Source organism: Heliangelus exortis, chromosome 27 (genome assembly GCF_036169615.1).
Source record: "Heliangelus exortis chromosome 27, bHelExo1.hap1, whole genome shotgun sequence".
Classification (NCBI taxonomy): Eukaryota; Metazoa; Chordata; class Aves; order Apodiformes; family Trochilidae; genus Heliangelus; species Heliangelus exortis.
This window is the reverse complement of record NC_092448.1, coordinates 2,447,847-2,468,112: the sequence shown is the minus strand read 5'-3', so window position 1 is coordinate 2,468,112 and position 20,266 is coordinate 2,447,847. Positions and strand designations below refer to the sequence as shown.

Genomic DNA, 20,266 nt, shown 5'->3' with positions numbered 1-20,266 from the left:
ATGGTGACAACCAGAACTGCTACCCAGCCAGAGCCACACACCTAACGTTTCCCTGCTTTTCTAGAGCAATGCATGGAAGATGAGACATCACTGAGAGAGGATTTGGATGGTATCTGTCAGGTGCTGTTCTTACAGGCACAGCCCAACGCATCAACCTCTGGCAGCTTTGGAAAACTGTGGGGTGGTTGGCATCCATCCCAACTCCTTCCAGCAGTGCCAGGAAAGGTTTGCCATGACTCCTCCTGCTTGTATCCTCCCCTAGTTTTTGCCCTGGATTTGGCTGTCTAATAGGAGCTTCCAGCTTCAGCTCCATTGTCCTTTGCCATGTTTCTGACTCAGAGGCATTGCCCAGAAAGCCCCATGGCAAGAACAGGGCTGTGGGAAGAGCTGCTCTCACCCTCCCAGCCTGAGCTCACTTACCCGCAGCAGCTCCAGAGGGAGCTTTGGAGCAAGCCCAACCTTCACATCCATACACGTTTATTCTCTTCCAGATAGTTATTTATTTACATGTGTAAAATCAGTTATGAGGAAAGAATTGTAAAAAATCACTGTGAATTGCTGGAGAAGGTGAACACTCTTCACATCCGACGCTGAGCTCAAAAAAATAGAAAAATTTAGGAAAAAATTAACCATAGTAAATAATTGTGGAAGAGAACTGGTGAGGTTGTCCAGCTTATAATCTTCCATGAATAATTCCTGGAAAAGATTTGTCTTTAAGAAAAAAAAAAAAAAAAAGTGTTTTTAAAAAAGTGTTCCAGTGCTGGGATTCCATTCACTTGCAATTCTGTCAGTACCTGGCTTCTCCTGCAATTAGCATTTTCTTCTTTCCCTTAAGACTAATCTCAGTCTTCTTTGTTGCAATATAAGCTGATTACTTCATTGTGTGGTTTTCCACTGAATAAAACAGGATTTTGTTGCCTTTCTCCTTCAACTAATGCTTTGCTATTTTATATCCCACCTTAGGAACCTCTATAAAATAAATGGATCAAAAGTGCTGGATAATTTCCATGAAATGAGACCAAGAAGAGGCTTAAACAAATGCAAGTAACTCCAAGGGGAAAGATTTCTCTAATTAGGCAAGACTATAGTTAGAGAAGGAAGAAGATGTAAGCATTTAAATACAGCTATAATTAACCAGTGGAATAATTTAGTAGAGATGAGTGATTCTTACTGACTTTGTACCAAAAGTGGTATTTAGTCAAATGGTGCATGATAGTTTTAAGAGAAATTATGGAACTAAGAGAAAGTACTGGGTGGTATCTTCTGGTTTGTATTGTCCAGGAGATCCTTCCTGCCCGAGAAACCAACAGGCATAAGAACATAAAAAAATCTTTTGTCAATTAAGGTAGAATATGACACCAGCACCCAGCACCTAAGTCTGTCACTTTTATGATCTAATTCCTATTGATAGAATAGCAAAAATAAAAGCAAGAAACCAGGAGAAAAGAAGGTGTCGGATGATTTCTGATTAAATTAAAAAACAAACAAACAAAAACCAGCAATTGAGGCTGTACAATTATGTAAGAAACTGGATGATTATGTTTATATTGACATTAGAATTGTGTCTAAAGCTAGTAGACCTAGCTTTGAGTTGGCTAATGTAGCTACTTCGGCATCAAAAGAGTTTCTTTCCATGATCTTAAAATCTGGGTAGAGATCTGTGAGTCACGTTCTTGCCTCTGGTGCATTCACTCAGGTAAAATATGTGAGGACTTTCCTTGTTTTCCTCTCCATTGCCTTTCCAGACCCTCGGAGGCATGGAAGAGACAGCAGAAAAAAAGTCCTATTTATTATATTTATGCCTCTGGTTGTTTTGTCTTTTCTCTTCTTCAATTTAGGTCTTATTCACATTCATGTGCCTCAGGTTAGTCAGCAGAGTAGTCCAACCAGATCGATAAAGATGAGTCACTTTGCTACAGGGAAAGTGTCTTCATACCACTTAAGAGGAGCAGGGAGCACTAAGTCAAAAGAGAGCTGGAGGAAATGTGTGCAAAGAAGTCTGTATTTACAGTGTTTCTTTAAGAAAAAATTCACAAACAGAGCCCTTCGAGTGAAAAAAAATGTTCCCTTGTAATTAATTGAAACTGGTATTGCATTATTCTGCTTCAAGAGAAGCTTCTCTGCCACTAGGTCATATTTCTAGGAAGGCATCAGCTGATTTACCTGATTGGTTCTATGCCAGGTGACGCTACTAGCAAATCCTAAAGGATTTGGTGTGACAGTTTTCCCCCCCATAAAACAAAATGCCATGCTGTAATTAAGGGACCTGCTTCTCCTCGAGGACACTCAGAGATTTCTAAAAGGCTATTGCTGAATCACATATAAGATTTCCTAAAAACACATAACAAGGAAAGGAAAACATAGAGGGTTGAGTTTGAATGAAGCATAGCTTTAATGTCAGGGAAGCAAAGGGTACATTTGGTGAAATTGGGAATGCAGAGCACAAAGGATGTTTCCTGGGGATTTGGGAGGTGATGCAGCTCCACACGTGCCAGCAAAGTCCAGACACTTGGCCATCACCAGGTTGCAGCTTCCCCTATGATGCCAGCACAGCCCAGGGTTGCTGGAGCAGGTGTTGCCTCTTCAGAAAAAACAGCTTCCTTCCCCGGACCTCCGGCAACCCCCAGAGGTGCCCCCAAAGCTCATGCTACTGCCCCCACCAAAAGCCTGACCTCCTCCACAGGAGCCCCCGCCATTGGACCTGCCCCCTCCACAGGAGCCCCCAATGCCTCCACCAGAGGAACTGGAGCCGAAGGATCTCCTGCCTCCAAAGGAGCCTCTGCTACCCCCTCCATAGGAGCCTCCCATTCCCATGGTACTTCCCCCACCATACGAGCCTCCCATTCCCATGGAAGCACCCCCACCAAATGAGCCTCCCATTCCCATGGAACTGCCCCCACCAAAGGAGCCCCTTGATCCACCAGAGGCCATTGGCCCTGAGGACCCTCCAATGGGCGATGGGAGCGATGAGCCCACAAAGCTCTCCTGAGGGCAGGTGGTGAGGATGGGGCCTGGGAAGGTGATGACCACGGGTGGTGGGTAGACCACAGCACGGGAGTCCCCACAGGAGGTGACACAGGGCTCATTGCAGGCATCCACGCATGGCTCTGGGCAGGTCACCTCGCAGGGTGGGAGGCATCTGCTGCTCACGAGCTGTCCTGAAGACATCTTTTGAGATGGAGATAAACCTGCAGCACAGGTTATGGAATAAAATAAAATGTAGGCACAGGTGAGCTCCTTTACACAACCACTGAGGTTACACAAGCTCTCTGTCCTTTGTGACAGAAGGAATTATTTTATTCTAAATAGAAGACTTATTCTTTTGGAGATATCTAACTTGGCTCCAGTCTAAAAGATTGTTCTTTAATGTGGTTAAAACTAAATGCTACAGACACAAACACAACTTCTCTTGTAGTCTATTGTAGCTGCCAGGAAGGAATAAACTTTCCAGAAGCATCTTTAGCCTTTTTTCTGAGAGCATAACTTACTGTTTTTGATCACTGACCTCTAATTCTGTTAAGAACAAATCTCTAATTTATGCATTTCAGCTACTGGGCTCTTTTGGAAACAGGTTTGACAGACCCTGTAATTTGTAAACAGAAATCAACAGTGGTTCTTGCCATTTATATGTGTGTGTACACACAAATTTTAATAAATGCCAAGCAGTAAGTTGTTAATTTGTATCCTGTTTATCAAGAGGATTTAACTGACAGTTTCCCTTTGTGGTATGGAAGAACACAGCTTTACATTTTAAGGCTTGCATCTACAAATGGTTCCTGCTGAATGTCTACCAAAAAAACCTTTCCTGCTCAAGAAATAAAACAAATCTTACATTGCTGATCATCCCAAAGTACTGACATAGAATTCACTCCGGAGTCAAGCACTGATAGCATCATTCTAGTAAATGAGCTTAAATAAAGAGTACTTACCAGGCTCACAGAGGAAATCAAAATGAGGAGAAGTTGGTGGTGAACCTGGAGGAAATGTGGTGCTTTTATACACCTTTTTAGCCTGCCACTGGGATGTGCAATACTTTTGTACTTGGGGCATAATAGTTAGCCAGCAAAACATTTTGCTGTATAAGCTACTTCTAATTGTAATAATTGTTTTGGTAACCAATAATGATTAGTAAATCAGCTCCACATCATAAGATGCTCAACACACCCTTTGTCTTATTTTAATCCTTAAATAGTTTTTCTATTCATTTTATGACTAGTGCCATCTCCTGACCTCATTTGAATGACAGTGGTAGAGGATTGAGGCCCCTTTACTTAGCAAGGTATTTAATCTTGCAGTTTGGCTTCGTCAGGAAAAATGTTTTCTGTTTTCCAGAAGATTCTATTCTAATTTAAAAAAAAAAAAAAACGAGTCAGGAAAATTGCAATTTTAATCTTAATATCTCCTTAGGTAGGAGGGGGTCATATTTTCTGCTTGTTTAACATGCACCCAAGTGACTGCTTACAGAAGTGCTTAACCAACTTCTGTCATCCAAGTAACTGCAAGGAAGCCCCATGTTAGAACATAGGATCATTTTGTTACCAACCTGCTTTTGTTCAGAAACGAATTTCTAGCAAGACATGGTGGTGTTGTCCAGGAGGGTTCATTGGAGAAAAGATACATTCCTTTTGGATATGGAGTGAGTGTATAAAATCAATTTAACCTAAAAGTATCTTAAGGTAGACAAGGACTATTTTATTCAAGAAAGCCACAGCAGCATTACTGGACTAGTACTTAACAGCCTCATATATAAGGAGACAGATACACAAGTGCATAAATAGGAAACAAAATTAAATAGGAAGCAAAATTTCCAATAACCAGAAACACAGTGAGAACATTATATGCCTCTAATACTGTTGTGTGGGTATAACAGGCAAAAGCCATGTGGATTAATGCCAGCAAAATCAAACACCCCACTTAAATGTTTTCTTTCTAAACCTAAGCAAAAACTAAAGTAATTCTGGATTTTGATTCTCAGTCATAGGTGAGGGAGGAAAACAGCCCACTGGAATCTAACCAGTCTGTTCCACTTATCATCCTTTGATTAATATTTACATCATTATTACGTTTCTGATTAATGTTTATATAATGCTGGATTTCTGGTGTTTTCACGCTCCATTAGAAAATAGAGCGCAGGAAGCTTATACAGCTGAGATCTTGCATCAGAGTGTGAACGAGTTTTGTCAGGCATCAGTGAGCAGCCCTTGATTTGACAGGTTTGCTAGTCAGCACTTCTATGTTAACTCCTCAGTTTATACTCATGCTCCTGTTTTCCTATGGCTGTGTTGAGAAATATCAATTTACATGAGGAACCCTGGGCCCCGCTTCTGTTTCAACACTGGCAAGCAGCAGAACTTCTGTTAATCACCCAACTATTTGAAATCCAGATTTTGAAGAACAAAAAAAAAAAAAAGTAATATTGTACAAAATCTGTTTATCAGCTTGATAGAACTCTCAGATGCATCTACACTCATTCCAGTTTCATCTCTAGTGAGGCCAAGGGACAACATCAGCTGCTAGGTGACTTTGTCAGGGTCGGTGTGTAAAGTAAGACACAAGGTGTGCAATGCTTGTAACGTGACTGGGAATTAAGAATAAAGTTATCACATCACTTAAGAGAACAATTAGAACAATTAAATAAATAATCCATGCAGCACAACCTAGTTTGGCAACACGTAGGAAGCTCTTGCACAAAGCATGGCTCACATCCCGCTGGGGGTCTGGAGAGGTATATAAGAGTGATCTGAACACCTCACTTTCATCAGCAACAGCTCTTCATCTCCACTTCTGCAGATCTGGTGAGTTGAATCTCTTTCATTCTCTCTATGAACCACTAGGGCACTATTTTCAAGATTTAGCTGAGGACTTGGGCTTCGCAGAAAGCATGATGCTAAGCGCTGCCCTTTCCCTTCTGTCATACTTCCATTTTCCTAGTAATTTAAATGTACCTTTTTTAGATACAAATGATGAATTATAAGATGGTTTTCATAGGCACTTGGATCAACTTGATGCTGTCAGTTAGTCAGCAAAATCTTGAATCCAACAAAATCTTGAAGTTGAGGTACTTCTAAAGACACCTGGAGTTTGGTTTTGCTCTTCACAATTACCAGCATGTCTAGAGCAGCAGAAATTGACTTAGGAAGAGTCAGGTGCTGGTGCACACATGTTCAACAAAACTTGTAAGAGAGAAGCGATTCACCTGAATCTTCCTAAATACTCTTCTTCCACCCTTTTTTCATGCTTGTGAAAGACTTCAGAGCAAGCTTTTCTCTCCCGGCATTTGGGCATTTCACTTACGTTTTATCTCCTGCTACAGATTTATCTCCAACTAAAAAATGTCTTCAGGAGGACAGATGTTGAGCAGCAGATGCTTCCCACCCTGCGAGGTGACCTGCCCAGAGCCATGCGTGGATGCCTGCAATGAGCCCTGTGTCACCTCCTGTGGGGACTCCCGTGCTGTGGTCTACCCACCACCCGTGGTCATCACCTTCCCAGGCCCCATCCTCACCACCTGCCCTCAGGAGAGCTTTGTGGGCTCGTCGTTCCCATCCCCCATTGGAGGGTCCTCAGGGCCAATAGCCTCTGGTGGATCAATGGGTTCATTTGGTGGGGGCAGTTCCATGGGAATGGGAGGCTCGTATGGTGGGGGAAGTTCCATGGGAATGGGAGGCTCGTATGGTGGGGGCAGTTCCATGGGAATGGGAGGCTCATATGGTGGGGGAAGTACCATGGGAATAGGGGGCTCCTATGGAGGGGGTAGTTCTGGGGGCAGCAGGTCATTTGGGGGCTCCTTTGGAGGCAGGAGATCCTTCGGCTCCAGTTCCTCTGGTGGAGGCATTGGGGGCTCCTGTGGAGGGGGCAGGTCCTTTGGTGGGGGCTCCTTTGGAGGGAGCAGGTCCTTTGGTGGGGGCTCATTTGGAGGGGGCAGGTCCTTTGGTGGGGGCAGTAGCATGAGCTTTGGGGGCACCTCTGGGGGTTGCCGAAGGTCCGGGGAAGGAAGCTGTTTTTTCTGAAGAAGCAACACCTGCTCCAGCCACCCTGGGCTGTGCCGGCATCATAGGGGAAGCTGCAACCTGGTGATGGCCAAGTGTCTGGACTTTGCTGGCACGTGTGGAGCTGCATCACCTCCCAAATCCCCAGGAAACATCCTTTGTGCTCTGCATTCCCAATTTCACCAAATGTACCCTTTGCTTCCCTGACATTAAAACTCTGTTGCATCAGTATCTCTGCCTCGTGTTTCCTTTTTCCTCCAATTCACCTGTAATCCATGTTCTTTTGAAACCCATTGCAATGAAGCCAGCTGAGAGCTGAAAACTTCTTGTCCTATGTCCTCAAGATACTTTCAGGCCCCTTTAGCTGACAGCAGGAATTTGGAGCAGTGGGAAATGCAGGCTGTAATCCCCTTTAGGATCGGTGCTGCTGAAGGAGAACTCTCTTTCCTGACGATGTGTGATAATCTTACCTCCTAGCTGCAGATCTAAGTAATCATTGCAATCAAATTATCTCATTATGTTCAAATCGAGACAGTTTCCTCAGTCACATTAATGTTTTAATCAGATCTGATGAGGTTATTGTCTGCAATCATTAGATAAATCACAGATTAAAATTACTTAACTTCTATAATCCTGGGAAATTTAAGCAATGGCTTAGCAGTGGGATTATCCTCCAAATTATATTTTTTCTATCTCCACAAAAGCTGTCGGTTACAATTTCTGTTATGGACATGTTCACCTTCATTTCAACAAAGATATAAGGTAGATTTTCCAAGTCAGATTTGGAATGTATGAAGGGGATATTCTGTGTTCTGGCTCTGCTAATATTCCCCGTGGTTCAGTTCATCCTTCTTGACTTTCCAAACATGAGAAATTCTGTACTTCAACATGAAGTATTAAAAAAAAAATTAAAAAAATCTTTCTCTGATTCCTGATCTCCCACGGGTTTTTCCAAGTTACATTAAATGGAGTAGAGACAGTTTTTAACACATCTTTAACATTCAAGAGTCTTTCCTTGGAGACTCACCCACAGGTCTCTTTGCACTACTCCTCCCAGTAATAGCTACAGAAAACAACAACATGAGGTGTTAGTTCTTGTCCCATGTCACCCATCCCTTATGAAAGTCTCTCTTGCACATCTCTGTGATGTGAAAGCACATTATGCTGTCATATAAATCCAGCCCTTTGATGAGGCCAGAGTCAAAAGAGATTCCTAAATGTCTGGAGGCATTTAACACTAAAAGTTCATGGTGACAGATCTCAGAAATCAAGTTAGGTTGCCGATTTTCTTTAGGTATCATTCACAGTCCCCATATAAATGCATTTTATAATGGTTTGCATTCTTTAGGCACTCTTAATTTAAGTTGCCTAAGCTTCACACAAATCCAGGGAACCATGATAATTCCTATGAAGTGGTTTAAATTAAACGTTGGGACAGAATGGATGAATAAGCAGATTCTTTCAGAAGAGAAGAGCTGGGCTATCTAAAATTAAAAAATAAAAATCTAAATCTAAGAATCTAAAAAAAAAAAATAATAAAATTATGAATTCCCAGTCTTCAGCTGACCATGACCACACCTGGAGTCCTCTGTCCTGATCTGGAGCCTTTTCTACAAGAAAGACATGGAGGTGCTGAAGAGTGTCCAGAGAAGGGCCACAAGAAAACTGGTGAGGGACTTTTTAGGATGTCAGGGAGTGATAGGACATAGGGGAATGGATTCAAACTGGAGGAGGGGAGATTTAAATTAGATGTTATTAAGAAGTTCTTCACCATGAGGGTGGTGAGACACTGGCACAGGTTGCCCAGAGAGGTGGTGGAAGCCCCATCCATCCCTGGAAGTTTTTAAGGCCAGGCTGGATGGGGCTCTGAGCAGCCTGAGCTGGTGGGAGGTGTCCCTGCCCATGGCAGGGATGTTGGACCTGGATGATCTTAAAGGTCCCTTCAAACCCTGAAAATTCTATGATTTTATGTTTCATCTCTTACACATTTTTTTCCCCCTACACTTTTCCACATAGAGTAGGGAGAGATAATATTAAGCAGCCTGATCTCTTCTGAAAAGATCTTGTACATGTGGCATTTTAAATCTCATCCCTCATTTGACATGATATGAAACAGCTGCCCTGATGTAAAATGCTTCATCCAAGGGTTGTCTGTGGCAGGAAAATTCTGTTTGCTCTCTGCTCTTATTCCACCACAGAAAATTGAGACATCAGCTTCAGAAACCTCTGTGCCCTACAGAGAAGCAATGCTGAACTGTTTTGTGTGTTTGAGTTTCAAATGTTTCCTTCAACCACCCTTTCACAACACCTTTATTACCTAAGCAATTACTATAATATTACCATAAAAACACATAATTGTTGCTTGTGGGCTGTGTAACAAGCTCTAGGAAGCTTTAATGAGCTAGTGGAAAGGACAGCACCAAAAAAATCTTGCGGATAAAGAACAACTGAACAAAATTTGATGATGCAGGAGGATTTTAATACCAAGAAGAATGGAGATACACTGTAGAATGAGGTGGCACACAAGACAAAGCATACACTTTCTCAGTTCCAGGGAAAGATACAGCATTGAAAGAGTCCATTTTCCACCAGTTGTTATTCTGTCACAGTTCTGGTGACAACCCCTGTTTCAGGCCTTTCAAACTATATTTTTCCCCTTAAACTGGCACAATGAAAATAAGGACCTAGCGTTGTAAGGTGATTAACAGAAGCCGTCATTAATAATAGACAAAGTGAAAAATGCAAGAGGTGTGGGCCAAGGTTTCAGAGGTACCCAGCAAGGGTGGCTCCCGTTGATGCAATGGGCTTTCACCATCTCTGAGAGTCAGTCCCAGCTGGGGATCTGGATCTTGCCTTTTTGTCTCCTAAGTCATTGCCTGGTCTGTAGGTGTTCGGGTTGCCTTAATATGAGCCACAGTTTCCACGGCGGGAGCCACAGCTTCTGCTGCTGGACTGCTTGTTGGAACTGTCTCCCATCCCTGAGGAGCCTCCAGAACAACCCCCCATCCCTGACATGCCCCTAGACCCATAAGAACCTCCCATCCCTGACATACCCCCAGACCCATAGGAACCACCTCCCATCCCTGACATACCCCCAGACCCATAGGAACCACCTCCCATCCCTGACATGCCCCCCATACGAGAACCACCTCCCATCCCTGACATGCCCCCAGAAGGACCCCCCATGCCAGAGCCGGAGGGAGAAGCACCAAGAGGCTCAGGAAGTGATGATCCCACGTAGCTGTTCTGGGGGCAGCTGCTGAGAACTGGACCTGGGAATGTGAGGGCAACTGGTGGGGGGTACACCACGGCTGTGGAGTCCCCACAGGATATCACACAGGGCCCGAGGCTTCTGCTGCAGACGCATGGCTCTGGGCACGTCACTTCACAGGGGGACAAGCACTGGGAGCTCATGTTGTTTTCAAGGTTCGAGGTGAAGCTGGGAAGGAAAACGTGTGGTCAGTAGAGCATCAGTCAGATCCTGCTGGGTGCCCACCCACATATTTGATAGCAATGAGGTCAGACCCTTGTTTGTGCTTCCTATCCCTCCCTCAAGTCCTCTTGTCCTCTGCTCCCTTTTTTTCCCTCCCTTCTTGCCCCTGGGGAGGATGCCTGGGACTTAGCCTGGTAGGGTTTAGCTTTACATCTCTGTCTCAAGTTTGGAAAGGCGTAAGAAAAAAATAAAATAACTCTTAGAATTCTATCTTTAAATGCAAAATTGATTCTTACCACTGTCTATAAGTTACCTCAGTGAGTGTCCTCTGAAAAGTAAGATTTCACTGTGACATTTTATCTCATTGCTAAAACCAGAAAATAGACACAGGAAAGAGTCCTCATCTAAAACTACCACTACAGAGACATCATAGATACAAATCCAAGAGTTTAGATCAAACTCACCTACAGCAGCAAGAGAGGAGATGTCAGGAGAAGTTTTTGGGAGACTCCTGAGATGCTTCTGCTTTTATACCTTTTTGCAGGCAACTCAGGGGATGTGAAGCATCACATAAAATCTCCAGCACATACCAAACTATGAGTTTTCTTTTCCGGATGACTCCTCTGATGCCTGTAATTATTTTCTTAGTTTCAAATTAATAAATTATCCATAGACCTACACAATGTAAATCTCATAAAATAAAGTTGGGCTTCCTATTGTGTTGAAATTTTACAGCCAAATTCTTATGCAATCTCATTCTGCTGACTACACTGGATTTACAATGGAAACTCCTTGACCCTACTATTTTTTGTAATGATTTACCAAGAAGGGACCCTCAGAAACATCAGCCCTCAAAGTCAGCTCTCAGGACTGGCCTTACCCCAGTGTTAATCAACGTGAGTTAATTTTGAAGTTCAACCTCACTTCTAAGTTGGAGATCCACCTTGGAATAAAAAGACCTGATAATCTTGGGTATACCCTTGTGGTCCCCCTGGCAACCACATGGCAAGGCTCTAAGGGTAGCATCCCAAAGGGAATTTTGATACATACTTGGGTAAAAACACTCAGAAAGCTGAGGGTTCAAAGAAGATGTCATGTGTCACTTCAGTCCCATTTATCTGTGTTTTTAAAGACTTTTTGTAGGGGCCTGTCCTGGCCAGTGCTCAACAATAATTTGTGGGGCCTGATTCTGTCATGGTGCTGTATTTGGGTCAATAGATACAGGTGGGGTTGGACTCTCCCATTTGGGATGTATCATCCCAAAATCTAACGCTGACAAATAAACTGTGGGCTTGACATATCAGGAAGCCACTCTTCTTAAAGACATTAAAGAGAAGTAAACAAAGAGATTAACTCTTGCTTCTGTTAAACGATGCTAAAAGGATTTTTGTCCATTTAGTTTGAGACAAAAGGCAATTGCTGGGTGTTTGACACCTGTCACTCAAAGTAGAGCTGTAAATGGATCACTAATTCTGAGTTGAAATGAAAACAATGACAAGGCTTAGAAGAGCATCTTTTTCACAGAATCACAGATTCATCCAGGTTGGAAAGGACTTCTGAGATCATCAAGTCCAACCCTTGATCCACTAAGACCGTGGTTCCCAGCCCGTGGCACTCAGTGCCACATCAGACTCTTCTTAAAAACTTCCAGGGATGGAGAATCCACACCCTTCCCTGGGCAGCCCATTCCAATGCCTGATCACCCTCTCTGGAAAGAATTTTTTCCCAATATCCAACCTAAATCTCCTCTTGGCAGAGCTTAAGCCCATGCCCTCTTGTCTTACTGAGAGCTGCTTGGGAGCAGAGCCCGACCACCCCCTGGCTCCAACCTCCTTCTAGGGAGTTGTAGAGAGTGATGAGGTCTCCCCTGAGCCTCCTCTTCTCCAGACTGGACACCCCCAGCTCCCTCAGCCCTTCCTCACAGGACTTGTGCTGGAATCCCATCATCATCCTCGTTTCTTTTCTCTGGTCCTGCTCCAGCACCTCCCTCTCCTTCCTGAGCTGAGGGGCCCAGAACTGGACACAGGACTCAAGCTGTGGCCTCCCCAGGGCTGAGCACAGGGGCAGAATCCCTTCCCTGGACCTGCTGGCCACGCTGTTCCTGAGCCAGCCCAGGATGCCATTGGCCTTCTTGGCCACCTGGGCACACTGCTGGCTCCTGTTCAGCTTCCTGGCAATCCAGACTCCCAGCTCCCTTTCTGCCACTCTGTGCCCAGCCTGGAGCTCCCCATGGGGTTGTTGTGGCCAAAGTGCAGGACCCAGCACTTGGAATGTTGAACCTCATCCCATTGGAATCATCCCAACTCTCCAGTTGGTCTCCATCGGCAGCCTGCCCCTCATCCACCAGGTGGGTCACCTGATTATAAAAGGAGGTCAGGCTGGCAGGCCTGGAGCTTCTTGGGTCCTTCTTTCACCCTTTTTTTGTGGACTGGTGTGACATTTGCCAACTTCCCATCATCTGGGACCTTCCCAGTGATCCAGGGTTGTTGGTAAATGATGGAGAGTGGCTTAGAAAGCTCTTCTGCCACCTCCCTCGTCACTCTGGAGTGGACCCCATCTGGTCCCAAAGACTTGTGAAGATTCAAGTGGCTCAGCATTAATTTTGTTGTAAGTGACCATAATTTAATAAATAATGGACCTCTGAAACACTGGGCCCACACCTCTTTATTCCTTGTTACACCTCATCTTCTATCAATAGCAATTGCAGGTGGTGGTTTCTCACCTTAAATTTTTGTTAGCCTTATACTGTGTCCTTCCTCAGGGAGTGAGGAAGTGAACTTCTTCAGAAGGGAGTGAACTTCTCCAGAAGGGAGTGAACTTCTTCATAAATTGCAAGTGGGACTTTGCTGCAGAGCTTGTAACCTGAAGTGCCTTTTATCATCAACACTAATGCTCTGCCTGCCTCTGGGCTACAGAATAGGCCATTTCTGAGTTCAGTAACAATTCTACCCTGTAACATTTCTTTCACGTCACGTTGAAACTTGTTTTCAATCATATTGCTAGCTTTCTGGTTTTTCTTTTCTCCTGTACTGCTTTATGAACCAGTCCGGGTGAAATGGAACTCAAGGCAAGTCAAAACAGGAGGTGGAGCTCCATGGATGAAAAGGGAAGTAGAATTCTTTGCCCTGATGAGTGACTGCATAAAAGCACCAGTCTCACTGTTCTTTCTGTGTAGGGAAGTATTTGCATACATTTGAGTGTCTGAGCCTGGAAGGAGTCACTTCTGAGCACTCATTTCCATCTGAGAACAGTTTGACAGCAGTTTGCAGAGGATGGGTGGTAATGGAACCTCCCCTCAGCTTCATGAAGTTGCACAGTACTAAGAGGATCCAAGTCAATGGTTTTCCAGGCTGAGCCAGGAATGTCTGTTCCAGCTGCCCTCCACGTGACTTCACAGATGGTGATGTCTCACAATTTATAAAGGAGAGTTACACCCCCACACAGTTCTTACTCAATAGGCCTCGGAATGAAACACTGAGTAATAAGAGTGAGAACTACTGGGACATCAATGCCACAATCTCAGCTGCAGTGCACTGGAGCAAAGTTAGATGCTCCTGAGCTGAAACTAAAACTGGAAGCACAGCAGCTATCCCACTCCTTCAGTGCTTTGGGTACCTTGTGTGAACACACATCTCTGCACCTGCCTTCAAGCAGCTGAGAAATCCAATTCTTCACTAGGTGTAAAAATTTATGCACCAATAAAAGCAGTCCTTCTTTTTAAACAGTCAATATATATATTATTACTTGGGCCTGTGGGTTAAGATGAGACTAGTAGAACATCTTTGCTTGATAGGCTTTTCACAAAGGTGGTGTCAGTCAAACAATACTCTTAATGTTATGTTACAGCACATTAAATGTATAAGCCCACAATATGAGTAGAGCCATGTAGGTATTTCTCCAAGATTTTCTGACTGAAATGCCTGTTTCATCAAAACGGTTGCAGACATTGGCTGAGAGATTACTGTAAAGGACGGAAATAAAAAATAATTTAAAACCATATAAAAAGTTATGGTGAAAGAATCTATGTTTCAGGCTGTTCTGGTGATGACTGTGCACTAGACACTTTGGGATCCTAAATTCTAGGAGATCACAAGGGCATCAATGTAGCTGTTGCCTGAGGGATCCCATGGACATGATTAACAAGCTCAGATTATTTACTGCATAAATGCTTCAATTATGTTAACAAAGCACAAGGATTAAGACAGTCAAAGGAAGGAAACAAATGTGCTTGGCACAGTATCACTAAGTCAGCCCACGCACAAGCCCTCTCTTGTTTGCGATCAGCAGAACAATAAAAATGTCTCTTGGAGAAAAAATAGTGATACAAGTGCTGGGATGAAATTTTCAGCTTCCTTCAAGGCATGTCAGAGGTTGCAAGACTTGCAGTCTGATTCCCATCTGGATACAGAGAGCTTCTTCCTGTTGCTTTTGGCCCTGCCTGTCTACAGCCTTCAGATCTAAGCTAACCCATCTTCCCTTTCCAGACTCTAATCAGATAAAATATTTTAGCACCAAGACTAGATAAATCAGAGCACAGCTTTGCCTTCTAATTGAGTCAGGACACGTGGAGCCATCTTAACCTCCACTGAGGGTTAAAACAATTTCCTCAGGGACAGTCAAGGAATAATCAACTAGTCAAGGAGTAACTGACCTAGCTTCAAAGTTTCCTTGGTAGTGAGTGGGAGCTGGACCAGACCATTCCCAGAGGTCATTCCAACCTAAATTATTCTCTGATTCTATTCTAATTAGAATTTATGCCATGCTGTACATCAGAAAGGGGAAAAAAAAATACTCTAATGCAGTATTTCTGAAAAATGACATTGGCCATACAGTGGAATTAATCCTTCTCTGATGATAGCCCCTGATTGATGCATAAGAATTGATCCACAGAGTTAACGTCTTTCAAACTGGTTTGTAACTAAGATATCACAGTGAAATTAAAGCCAGAAGACAGTGTTATGATGCAATAGGCTTTTAATACAAACAAGAAGCAGAACACATTCTTGAAGAGTGAAGCGATGCAGAGACAAAAATGTAATTTCCGTTTCAACAAGGACTGCAGCCCATCAGTTGTTCAGGGGAGCACAGGGCTCACAAGACGTTCTTCTTTCAGCTGGACACTTTCACAGTCAAGTCCCATTACTTGTTTTAGTCTCTTCAGAAAGAACAAAACGTAACATGCACAAACAACAAAGTGAGGCAGTGCTGGGATCATAAGCCTTAGATAAAACACAGCGCAAAGAGATCCTAAGCAACCCCAGCTCCTACTGACATTGGCTGGAGCAGAGGCTGCTTGGTATGTCTGATTTCCAGGTCTATATGACATCTACTAGTTTGTATCTTATAATTCCTACAGTCATGAGAGTTTCTGGAAGATTTAGAATGGCCCATAGTTTCCATAACGATACCTGTAATACCCTCTGGAAAAAAAGGGGTAATAACTTCTACCAGATCCTGCAAATGAGTTGCGGTAAAAGCTTCCAAAACGGTAGATTCCACCACCACAGGAGCCTTCCCCACCAATACTGCTACCTCCACCACAGGAACCACCAGAACCCATTCCTCCACCCCCAGAGCATATTCCTCCACCCCCAGAGCCCATTCCTCCACCCCCGGAGCCCATTCCCATTCCTCCACCTCCGGAGCCCATTCCTCCACCTCCAGAGCCCATTCCTCCACCTCCACCTCCAGAGCCTATTCCCATTCCTCCACCTCCAGAGCCCATTCCCATTCCTCCTCCTCCTCCTCCCCCTCCTCCTCCTCCTCCTCCTCCTCCTCCTCCATGAATTTCAGGAAGGACAGTTCCCACAAGACTGTGTTGAGGGCAGGAGCTGATAATGGGTCCTGGAAAAGTCACGACAACAGGTGGTGCATACACAATTGCTCTTGAATCTGGGCAGGAGCTGATACAAGGTTCATTGCAAGCCTGGACGTTAGGTTCTGGGCAGCTCACTTCACATGGGTTAGAACAACGGGCACTAAGCAGCTGTCCATACAAAGACATCTTTCCAGAAGGCGAGTCAACCTGAAAAGTTGTAGGAAATGAAAAAAAAAAAAAGTTGCAGAAAGTCTACCAGGCTGGTAAAGTCACAGCCAGAGGAGAGAAAGAACAAGCTGTGTTACAGTTATGTGAGTTGCTTAGATGTGTTCAGTGATATTCATCTGAGCAGCTGAAGATACAGATGTCTGAGTCATCTACACCAAACATAAGAGGCAGCGATTAAAAATTATAAAATGAGAAATAGTCACCATTTCTAAGGCTCAATCCATCCAACTCCAAGGTAGACTCTGCACTACAGAGCTCACCAGTCAAATGAGGTGAATTCTTGGGAAGAGGCTTCTAAGTCTACTCCCACTCTTCTCTAGTGCTCCATTGCCCCAAAACTTATCCCCAGAATGAATCCTGGGAAGACTGTCTCTCTGTACTTTTCTCACACAATTGTTTTTGCTGTTCTCTTTGTCTGGGAGTCAGTCCTATGCCAAAAATATCTCCTGTCTCTGTAGACAGATGCTCACCTCCTAGGAATCTACTTTTTTTAAATGCCCATTAGTTTTTTTTCACCCCCAAATGGTGATGCTGAGATCTACCCTACTGGCAAGATTTAGTTCTTAAATTTCTTTATTTGAAAGAATAAGGTCCAACCCAAAATAGGGCAGGAGTTAAAATGTCATCTTAATGCTCCCCATAAAACCACATCTGTAATTAAGAACTGATTCAGTTAAATTCGACTTACCCAGTCACCAAGAATAAGTCAGCAGAGTCAGCTCCAGAGACTTGAGTTACAAGCACTTTTATAGGCTGTCATAGAGAATAGAAATTGGGAGATACCTTTACGCAATCATCCTCTACATCTTGTGAAAGAGAATGTTTTCCCCTGGTGATGCTTCCTTTGTTGCAACTGTTTTGATAACAGCTCTGATTATTAGATAACTGTCAGTCCCACAGAACACGATGCACCCATTTTACCCATTTTGTCTTCTCGTTGAAAATCTCACGGAAAATTGAGGTTGCTTTTCCTCTTCAATAGCTGCTAATACTTGTGACAGGAGCTCAGAGGGAGGTAAACTACATGCTGCCAGTAAGCACAGGATTCCAGTTTATCATCTCAGTAAGAATAACCAGTGGCCTTCTGGATTTTTCCTCATTAAAAGCAGGAAAACTTTTAAACGTTAAATAGCCATTAGGGTTCATGACCATTGTGTAGCCACTCCAGGGACTTTGGGACTGTAGTTCATGGTTTAGGACCATCCTTTGGACAGATGTTTTCCTACAACGTCCCAAGTAAGCAGAAAATAAGAGATACCAAAAGCAGCTCATGGACTCTCCTTTGAGCACCAGGGTCAGGCACAACAACCCAATTAGAAATTCAGCTAAATAGAGGCATCTAACCCAGCCTTTACATTCATCCCTTTCCAAGGTGCTTTCTGAATAAAACCAAAAAAATACTAATGAATACAAAGAAACTGAATTTTCCTTTCTGAGTATGTTTGTTGGAGAGAAGAGGAACAATATACACTCCCTATGTGACCAGAAGACCCAGAGGAAACATTACCTGAAGTACAGGTCCATAACCTCAGCTGGAATAAACATAAGGTCTGATAAATTCCAATACTGTGATTCACCTATTCACATTTATATAAGAAAAATACTCCTAGCTATGTTACAGTGGACAATTATGAAAATGAAAGCTAACAAAAAAAAAACAACCAAAACCCTAAAAAAATCCTGACAAAACCCCAGATTATTTAATTTACATTTCAGGACCATGTAGAAATATGACAGCAAGCTGCACAGAATAATATGACTCACCTAATTTGTGGGGAAGATGAACCCAGTAATTACAGCAATTGACCACTGAAGCAATTAAAGGAGATACCATGCCAAATATTTTATAAAAGTTAATAAGGACCTCGTTGTTACTGAGGTTTTTTTCCCAGTGTAGTGAAAAATTATTAAAACACATCTTCTCAATACACACACAGGGCAGAAGATCACACCAGGCTGACCATCTGTACAGTTTGTTTTTTGTAACTGATTCTTTTCCCTGGCAGCTTGAAATAAGGGGAATTCATGTTTTACATAAGGCAGAAAGCCATAGAAAGAGATACACTCATCTAAAGTCAAGCTGTAGTCAACCTCTATGGAGATTATTTTAAAAATATAGGATACAAAAGAAAAAAAAATGTAGTTGGCAGTAGGCAAATACCCTTTTTCACATCACCACAGCAAATTCTTTTAAAGATAAAGAAATAAATATCCTCCCTCATCAGATGAAAGCTAAATACATTTGCAAATAACAAGGAAAAAACATCAGGGATTATGCATTTTCCTCTAAAGAATTTATAACTTCATCTATAGGAGCAATGAACTCACATAAACCAGCACTTTGGCCTTGCTGAGGAATCCCAGGCTTGCTTGCTACAGCTTTAATTTTAACTTCACCTCACATAAAGCAATTTGGAAGCATTGTCTGCAAGATGCTTCATCTTGTTTTTCTTCTAGCATGTCCTTGTTGGTTGTTGTTGTTGTCTTTATTGATTTTCTGGTTTCAGAAACCCCGGTGCTGTGCTCTGATCCTTACAGAGCTGCTTTGCATACTAAGATTTAATCTTCAAGAGGAAGCCGGTTTAATTGCTATTGCTCTCACCTGTGCCATGCTATAATTTTCTAAATTGATCTGAAAGCTCACTTGTTTGAAGGGAAATAGACTATATTATTATCACAGATTGTAGCAAAACATTATCTTTCATCTTCATTTTTCCCTAGATTTCATCATTGCAATGCCAGGTGCAGAGTGTGTGTAAGAGAATAACAAAAATACAAAGCAAAATAAAGAGGTTAAAACATGGGGAACATTGTATGGGAATCCAAACTTAAGGCTGCTTCATCCTGGATGATGGATGATGCCTGGACATCCACATTTTGGCATCGGTTTCCCATGTGGTCTAAAGAAAACTCTTTGGAAATCTACTTCCAAACCTCCTCAGACTGGATGGGTCAATGCTACCAAATTGAAAGACTAAAGATAAAATAAGGAACTGGATCAGCACTGTCTGCTCTTTCATTATCTAGATATCCAGGGTTATAATATTGCTAAGACCAGAGCAGTATCTCAGCTTTGTATTTTTATGTTCAAATTATGTTCATTATAAGTTCTATATTACGTTTACTTTTTTCTCTTTGTTCATCCCTATAGAAAAAATAATGAATACATTTTTTTTCTTTTGTTTGCAGCCAACTCCTCTCCCTCAGTGTTTGGAGCAGTTGGAGATGATTTACTCAGACTATATTATTGTAAGTATAGGGAACCTTGTGACTGTGGGCTGAACAGAGCATGGCAACAGGAAAAAGAAGGAAAAAAAAAAAAAAAAGAAAGAAAGAAAAAAGTCTAGATTGACTATGGAATTGTGGTTTTCCAGAAAATAATGGATGCTTCCACCAGCTTTCAAAAAAGGAATTTCCTAGCTTCTTAAAATCACACCCAGACCTGCCTTCCCTTTCTCAGATGTTATATTTGTGATGATCTTCCCCAATAATCTTTTATTAGAACCAAACCCCCTCCTGCTTGCTTGTCAATCACTCCATAAAGCAAAAGAGGCCCCTGTGCCTGAAATCTGGACTTGGTTGTGTAACTCTGTGGTTGTCACAGGAGAAAGGAGGAGATAGGGGTTAGATTCAGCTGGAGATTGAGACAGACACACTCAGATATATGAAAATGCACATCTGGCTTTCTCCTCCTTCAACAGACACTTTGGGTGGAGCCTTGGGGTCCATCCATGCATTCAGCCTTCACATCAACACTTGTGTTTTATCAAGGGGGCAGTTTTGCCACCTCTCTGAAAT

The 20,266-nt window shown here is 42.9% G+C and overlaps 3 long non-coding RNA genes across 3 annotated transcripts; 1 reads left to right on the top strand and 2 right to left on the bottom strand.

Annotated features, from left to right (window-relative positions):
* Positions 1 to 2,368: 2,368 nt before the first annotated feature.
* LOC139787759 (uncharacterized) lies at positions 2,369 to 4,032 on the bottom strand. Its single transcript, XR_011722690.1, has 2 exons — positions 3,930 to 4,032; positions 2,369 to 3,188 (listed from the first exon to the last, which is right to left on the bottom strand). It is a non-coding gene; the product is annotated as an uncharacterized lncRNA (long non-coding RNA).
* A 1,873-nt stretch (positions 4,033 to 5,905) lies between these two features.
* LOC139787744 (uncharacterized) lies at positions 5,906 to 7,220 on the top strand. Its single transcript, XR_011722689.1, has 2 exons — positions 5,906 to 6,892; positions 6,926 to 7,220. It is a non-coding gene; the product is annotated as an uncharacterized lncRNA (long non-coding RNA).
* Positions 7,221 to 9,446: 2,226 nt separating this feature from the next.
* LOC139787886 (uncharacterized) lies at positions 9,447 to 10,565 on the bottom strand. The gene is made up of 2 exons (XR_011722717.1): positions 10,139 to 10,565; positions 9,447 to 10,024 (listed from the first exon to the last, which is right to left on the bottom strand). It is a non-coding gene; the product is annotated as an uncharacterized lncRNA (long non-coding RNA).
* Positions 10,566 to 20,266: the final 9,701 nt, after the last annotated feature.